The following is a 7518-nucleotide window of genomic DNA, read 5'->3' as shown; positions in this document are numbered from 1 at the left end:
AAAGAGTACAAACTGGGGGCAGTAATGCCATAAACAATAGCTGCAGGATTCACTACATATCACACGTACTGAAAAGATCACCTAGGATCTGCTGGCAATTGTAAATGCTGCTCGTTGACCACACTTCTGCCTCCTCTCCCCCCTCGTCCACCACCAGCGTCAAACTACACCCAGGTCACTGTAAGACAAACTTGAAAGCATCTTTGCATTTCATCAGCTTGTTTCCCTTAATGTCTGTTCATTTCATGCCAGTCTGATCATTCTTAGCATCTAAATGATGTTTAAAACTGAAAACCTGAAGGGGAACCCAGGAGTTGCTGTACACCCCTCTTTTAAGGCCTGGTTTCCAAACATAGCATGAGAGAACCAGATAATGGGTGCCAGCCTTACTTCCTACATAAAAATAGGCATCCAAATAGAACAAAAGTATCCTACAGGCACTCTCCTGAGGAGAGACTTCAGTGAAACCACATAAGGGAGAGAATTTCTTAAATATCCCTACTGCCAGAAAAGCTCTTCTCTCACATGTCACCAATCACTGGGATTATAGGAAATCAATCTGCACCATATCCACTTTTCACAGAACAAGATAATCTGCATGGCTTTTAGATTTTTGGGTTTTAATGATTTAATCTTATCAGTTTGAATTTTACTTCGCCCCTTTTCGTATACTGCGTGTAACACTGTGGATACACAAACCAGAATTAGAGTGCAAATATTTTTACTGAGAGACAAGTAACTGTGTATTTGAGAAGTAATTTCTTTAAAACTCAACCCCAGTTTGAAAAGGTTACATTTACTTCAAGTATGTCCTAAGTTTAGCTCCCAATACAACAACGCTTCTCTTGTAACTAAGGGTTACGCATATGCAGCAGACAAACTTAAATGCATGAAAGTCAGCTTGAATTTTTCCTTCTGCATTTCTACAGCAAACCACATTAGAAATGCCTTTGTGAAATAATCTACAAAATTCAGCGCTGTTCCAATTTACTTGGTACCAAAAAGAACACCACAGGATGTGGGCCATATTGTAACATTCAGACCTGTGTTCCCAGTATGAAAATTATTTAAAACTGCAGAGATTAAGCCTACACTACAACTAGATTACTACTTTATGATCACTGCCAATTCCTTTAGCCCAGGGATCTATTACCCCAATATGTGCCTCAGGCTGACCAGTCTGTCCACTCCATCCTATGCACTTTGACAGCCCTGCTCCGCAGTCCCTGCATAAAGACCCATGCTACAGATGAGGACTGCTGGATAATATCCAACTGCAATGGCTGCTCCAGTGTCAGGTATGGGATAGGAATTGTAACTGGAAGCAAGAGATCTGTAGTTCTGGGGCTGTCACTGGTGCTCTGCCGGTTCTTGGGAAGCATGAAGTCTTCAGACAAGCCAAAGCACATGCAACAGCCACCAAAAACTTTAGAGGGTATGGGCATGATGCCATAGAAAAACCCACTAAAATTAGTAACAGTGTTATCAGAGTAAGCTTTGAATAACAGTAGTAGGACCACAGACTACGTAACTAACTGTACAGAAAAGAACCATCTAATAGATGCTAACTCCATGGTTACTCTCTGCCCCACTCATTGCACTATGCAAGAAATTTGGGGGTAGGGAGTCAGGAGTTAGAGCATAACATGCTATCATGTAATAAAGTCAGCAATAATGCCCACAGCAAGAAAGAAATCAACTTTTTTTTTGTTTATGCTGCCTTAAGAGCTAGGAGTCTAGTTTAAATGGTTTCTCTCTGCAACCTTAGTCACACTATTCTGCTATAGTCCTCAGTGTGCGTGCAATACACCGTTGAATTGAATGGCTGCCATTTTAAACACAAAGGCTGATAGCAGCTCTGTATCATCAATAAACCTATTCTGGTAAGGATTTAGATGAAAAAAATAAGAGTTGCTTAGCATCTCATACCCATGACAAATGGATTCCACACAGACTGTATGGAAATTGTGCATTAAAAGTAACAAAATGTTGTATCTATGTCTTGAAGCCCAAATGGTGATAAACCACAATGCCAAGTTTCACACTCAACTCTTTTTTAAAATAATGATCCTGCTGAGATTTATTTTCTTAGCAACGATGAAACTCTTTTACCACAGAAAACATAGCAGAAAATAGGGGATTTACAGCTTTGGTATACAACTGACCAACTTATGGAACAAACAAAACCAAAAATACAGCTTTTATTTTAATTTTATGAAATTTTAAAGACTATTCATAACCTTTTTTTTTTTAAAAAAGCAGCTTAATATTTTCTGTTTAAGTTACATATTCAACTTAACTAACTGCAGTATAACCTGATGAAGCCAAAACCACTAAAAAGCTAAACCTCATGAGTCTCTTCTTTTGCTTTGGTATGTTTTGTTTTTGGGCGGGTTTTTTGTGGTTTTGCTTTTTTTTTTAAAGGTATTAAAGAACTCATGTCACATTATATGCTGCAATACCTTTTCATAATAGCACAAATAAGAATATGAAAATTAATTCTTAACATAACATCAACTTTTGAAAGAGTTTGTCAAGCCTTAGATTTAACCCTGACAAAATTTTTAAGCTGCTGCTTCTCAGCCCTCCAGTCCTTCTCAATTGCTACATTGAAGACATACAGGAATAAGAAACTGATTATGCAAGCAAACTTCATGTACCTTGTGCACAAGTAATCAAAAAACCTCACACCTTCTTCTTCCATTTTCTTGCAAATGTAATAATTCTAGACATTGTTTTCCAATTTCACTGCTTCTCGTCACCTGACCCACTGCCATTCTATGTGGTGCACTGGACACTTTTTGTCCTTAAGGTGAAGGTCCACAGAGAGCCAGAAAAACTCTCACAGTTTGTCAACTTCTGGTCAAAGAATCTGTGCCACAAGCAAAACAGCTCAATAAAATGCGTGGAAGTTCATAATCAATTATCTGGCAAGGCAGTATAAACAAATAGCTCAGAAGTTATCTGCAGTGATAAAAAATAACATGTCAGTACTTAGGACCGCTTTCAGCAACTGTTCACTAACAAGTCTTAAAACAGAGTTTAAGCCAAAGGACACTTGTGTATTTGAGAAGAACTCAGTTATCTAGGTAACTAAACAAGCAGATTGCTAACTGTCTAAAGACTAGACAGCACTGACAAAAATTTCTTAACTGTTACTTTAACCTCAGCATATGTGCCCTCCTCACAAAATATTCAGAAACTGCATGCAAACAGCAGCAACTTAACAGCAACAGACTGCCAGCCGCAAGAATAATAAAGCTTAGTAATCCCCAGCAATGCCAATATGGTTAAACTAGCAGCTCAGAACTTTATATATTTGAGGGAGATTGTTTTTTAAAGCAGAACAAGAAATTTGCTGCCAGCCAATGATGACAGCAATTCACAACAGAAGCACGAGCAGCGAGTTTCAGCATTTTCTTTTGGTTGAAAAGGATTTGCGTGAGCCCTTGCCTGACAGATGACATGGAGGGGGACTACTGTTTCAGCCATCTTAATTCATCAACTTGCAAAAAAAGCCCTGGTCTAGACCTCTTTTTTCCTCTCCAAGTGAGAGGACCCTCTTGATGAGATCAGGTACAAAAAAAAAAAAAAGTGTTGTTTTCTGAATACCTATCTTTCCTCTTCTTTTGACTAATGTTCATCTCGAGTCTTATCTCCGACCTATACTGAAAGGCATTAACCAAATACAAATGGTTTTAAGATTCTCCTTAGCACTAAAACCACTATGAGAAAAAGCATGTCCACGTGCGCTTGAGATGTAAATTCAGAGCACAAGCAATTGTATTATAGTACGTATTATAGTTATTATTAATTATTATATAATTAAGCTCAAGTTTACAGTACAATTTGTCAGTGTTCTCCATCAGTCACCTTCCTTTTAAATGAGTTTGTCATTCAGGCCTGCCACGAATAAGCGAGCTGCACATGAGCTGCCAAGAGTCTAACAATTGTTCTACTGCTATTATACACACGTTTGTTTTCTACACCTGTCCACTATAGCTGGCATGAAACATAGAAGACTTACAGTAGATCGATAGAGAGATTTATTAGGCAACAGGTGCACAGTACAACAGAAATGACTTTTTACATACTTTGCTTAGATCAATTCAGAGTAAGTATCAACATAAGTATAATCTAGACAAAGGGGTTTAATTCGTTCATATGCTGATCTAATGTCACAGCAATGAGATAGGCAACATTCAGCAATTGCTATTAAAATAGATACTGGAAAGAAGCCATACTAGTTGGCTGTTGATCCCGATATGTGGCATCACACAAGCCAAGGAGTTTGGCCATGTTCACCCACCACTGCATTCAAGGACTATATCCAGCTCAGAGGAAAATGTGCAAAGACAGTGAACTGCTGCGGACCCAAACGGCTTTGTCTGCAACACACAATGCCACATGGCTGACTAAACAATTCAAGAATCTCTACTCAATGCTTTCTCACATACCAAAAACACAGGGTTGGCCTATGAACTTGCTGAAATAGTTCAGGGGCAAGATTTGGACTATAACAGACTTGCAAAAGGAAGTGATTTCAATGTAAGGAGAAAAAAATACTGAAGCAACCAACACATTACCTCACTGACTAACCACTGCTCGCTCCCATCAGACAAGGAGGGTATAAAGTTGCTAAGAAGTTATCATGGAATAAGTAAAAAAACATGAATCAACTGGGTACCAATTAATGCAATAAATGCAAAGCTATTTACTTCTCCAACATGTTTAAGTTATGCAACATTCACTACAAACTAAGAAAGCATGTAAAAAGCAACTGCTGTTACTGAGTAACTAACACACATTCCATCTAAATTATAAGAAACAGTGACAACTTCTATAAAGAACAGATGCAATTTGACTTCCTGACTTTTGAGTAATCCATAGATGCAGTTTTATCATCGGCACTTAACTGGTCCAATAATACCAGTTTACTGTTCCGTTGAGGAGCTGTGCTTACAGGAGAAGGAATCTCAAAAGTAGTTCAGCTTTTCCCAATATAGCACCTATGCTAAGGGCTTCTGCCAACACGACGTCAGTCACAGATCACACACTTGGCCAGCGCATCTATGCCAGGAGAATCCTCTAGTACAGACACAGCCTGGGGAAAAAATGTGAGGCCTCTGCAGCGAGTAAAAGAAAAGCTTGAACTGCATGCAAAATAGTAAGAAGTCTGAATAAAGAACAATTAAGATTTTAGAGCCTACATATTTTCAAAGAACAAACAAAAAAATTCAAGGTTGTGTCTTCAGAAACAGGGAACAGAGCATGAAAGGGATACAAAAGCTGATTTAATGAAATGTACAAAAAAGTCTGAGTCCTAAGTTACATTTATGAGTAAAAGAATAGTTACCTGACACACACATACACACAGCTGGTAGCACATTCATTATTGACCTATGTGTTTTCTAGAAGACTTCCCTCTTGTGTTTAGAGTGTGCAATGAATTACTGGCTCTTATTCACTGCACAGATTTGTCTTTGAAATCTGACTGAGCTTAAAAAAATACCCCACTGCATTAGAGCAGACTAATAAAATGCAGATAGTTAACAAGTAAAGCATCTGCAATGGTTGTATTTTCAACCAAGGGTCTTATCAATAATAGCCATAACTAATGAAATATGTGTGGAAACACGGGATCTGAATGGCATCACCGCTTTGGATATGAGGAACAGGAAGGCAATCCTCCACACACACATAAAGCAGTCAAGGGAACCTGCAGCCACATTAATTTTCCTTCTGCAGCCGTATTTTGACCAGCTATACAATTGTTTCATGTAATCAGGCAAATCTGATACCTTCTTCTGCAGGTTTCCTAAGTAATAGGTCTCATCTCTTCACAGTATAAGCAATGACACTCTTCAAGGAACCCTGGATCATACCACTCAACCATATACGTATTCTTAGATGCATACAGTCTTCCAGTAATTTAATTTGTGTGTGAGCAATCTGAAAGAACTAGACACACAATATTTTAAATCAAGTGCTATATAAGTGTTATACGTTTTAAGTGCTTGCTTCAAGTACAACTACAGAATGACTACAAACCACCTGACAGTATACACTGCAATTCAGAAATACAATCAAGAAAGCCAGAGTTCACATACTAACAGCAAAGTCACTGCAGGTACACGAAGGTCATGAGTAGCCTGCACACCAGAGCTCACACGGAGCAAGCAAGCTGCCATTAATATGCCAGATGCAGCTTGCAGCCACAAGCCAAAGTTACCACAGTAAACATAGTCTGAATTTGTCCTCTGTACACTACTTACTCAGTACTCTTGCCCATGAAGTAACAAATCACTGCATTCAAGTAACTGCCTCCAGGTCCAGCATAGGTTTTGCAGCTCACTACGCTTCCGGGAATGCCTGAGAGCACCTATGATTCACTACCTATAGAAGTTGCCATCCTCCTCACCACTCCCATGTGTTCCTGCCACTGCCTGCCCACTCACATAACACTAATCTTCATCGCTGAAATGCTCAAGGTTGAAACCGACCTTTTCCAATCTCATGAAGTTAATTTTTTTTCTCTCCTGATCATTTCAGACAGGAAGTTTAAATGGTGGTCTGACAGTTCAGAGCACAAGAACGGGAGAAGAAAATGCAGGAATATTGCAATGGGATTTTCTTATCAAAGCCAATCAGTTTGCCAAATCCACCACTTCAAACATGCTTGTCAATTGTAACCTCACCTCAGTAATATAACATGACCATCACGATACATCTGTGACTGCAGATGTGCAGAAAGTGCATCTTAGAGGCATTTTTCCACGTACAGATATACAAGAGAATCATGGATCTGAACGGGACTCTGGTTTTCCATGCTGTCCTTCAATTTTTATATAGACCATTTTATCTGAAAATTCTCAGAATGGTAATTTTCAACAGGATAAATATAAGTCTTGAAAGCATATCTGTTTAGGCAAACTCTACTCTAAAGTCTCAGTTGCTTGAACTTTTGCATTTTCATGGAAAATACTTCATTTTAAAAAGATTTTGATTGTGTTTTCTTTCCACTCTGCTGTATCCAGCATCTGAGACTAATACACAGTGGAACACAGATTTCCTTTTCAAAATGCTATTCCTGGAAGCAACTTACTCGTAGCTATTCTACACCTCAGAAGCAGAAGGACATTCACCCAACAGCAGCAGATCCATACGCACCCGGTTAACGCATACTTCACGACCAGACGCGTTCAATAGCGCACTTTTCCAAGTACCAGGACTGGAACAAATACACGCAGTCTGAGCAAAGTACTACCAGCCGCAGCAAGATGAGCGAAAAGCCGTGAACGTTAACGCCCAGTTACGAGCACCCCGCGGTTACACGGGCCGACCTCCAGGTATTTCACGCCGAGCATGAGGATGCCACCCGAGCGCACCCGCTGCAGCGTGGCTCCATCCCCTCACGCGCGTCCCCCGGGGTCGGGACGGGGACTTTGACAACCGCTTTTCGGACCGGGCCAGCGGCCTGCCCGGTCCCGTCTCCCCCAGACCAGAGGCCGGGCATCC

The 7518-nt window shown here is 39.9% G+C and overlaps 1 protein-coding gene across 1 annotated transcript in view; it reads right to left on the bottom strand.

The window, feature by feature from the left end:
* Window positions 1-7518, bottom strand: part of TOMM70A (translocase of outer mitochondrial membrane 70 homolog A (S. cerevisiae)) — a 28742-nt gene that overhangs the window by 18101 nt on the left and 3123 nt on the right. The window lies entirely within an intron of this gene.

This window comes from Pygoscelis adeliae, unplaced genomic scaffold (assembly GCF_000699105.1).
Source record: "Pygoscelis adeliae isolate BGI_AS28 unplaced genomic scaffold, ASM69910v1 Scaffold55, whole genome shotgun sequence".
In the NCBI taxonomy this organism is placed as follows: domain Eukaryota; kingdom Metazoa; phylum Chordata; class Aves; order Sphenisciformes; family Spheniscidae; genus Pygoscelis; species Pygoscelis adeliae.
This window is presented reverse-complemented; position numbering and strand designations above follow the sequence as displayed.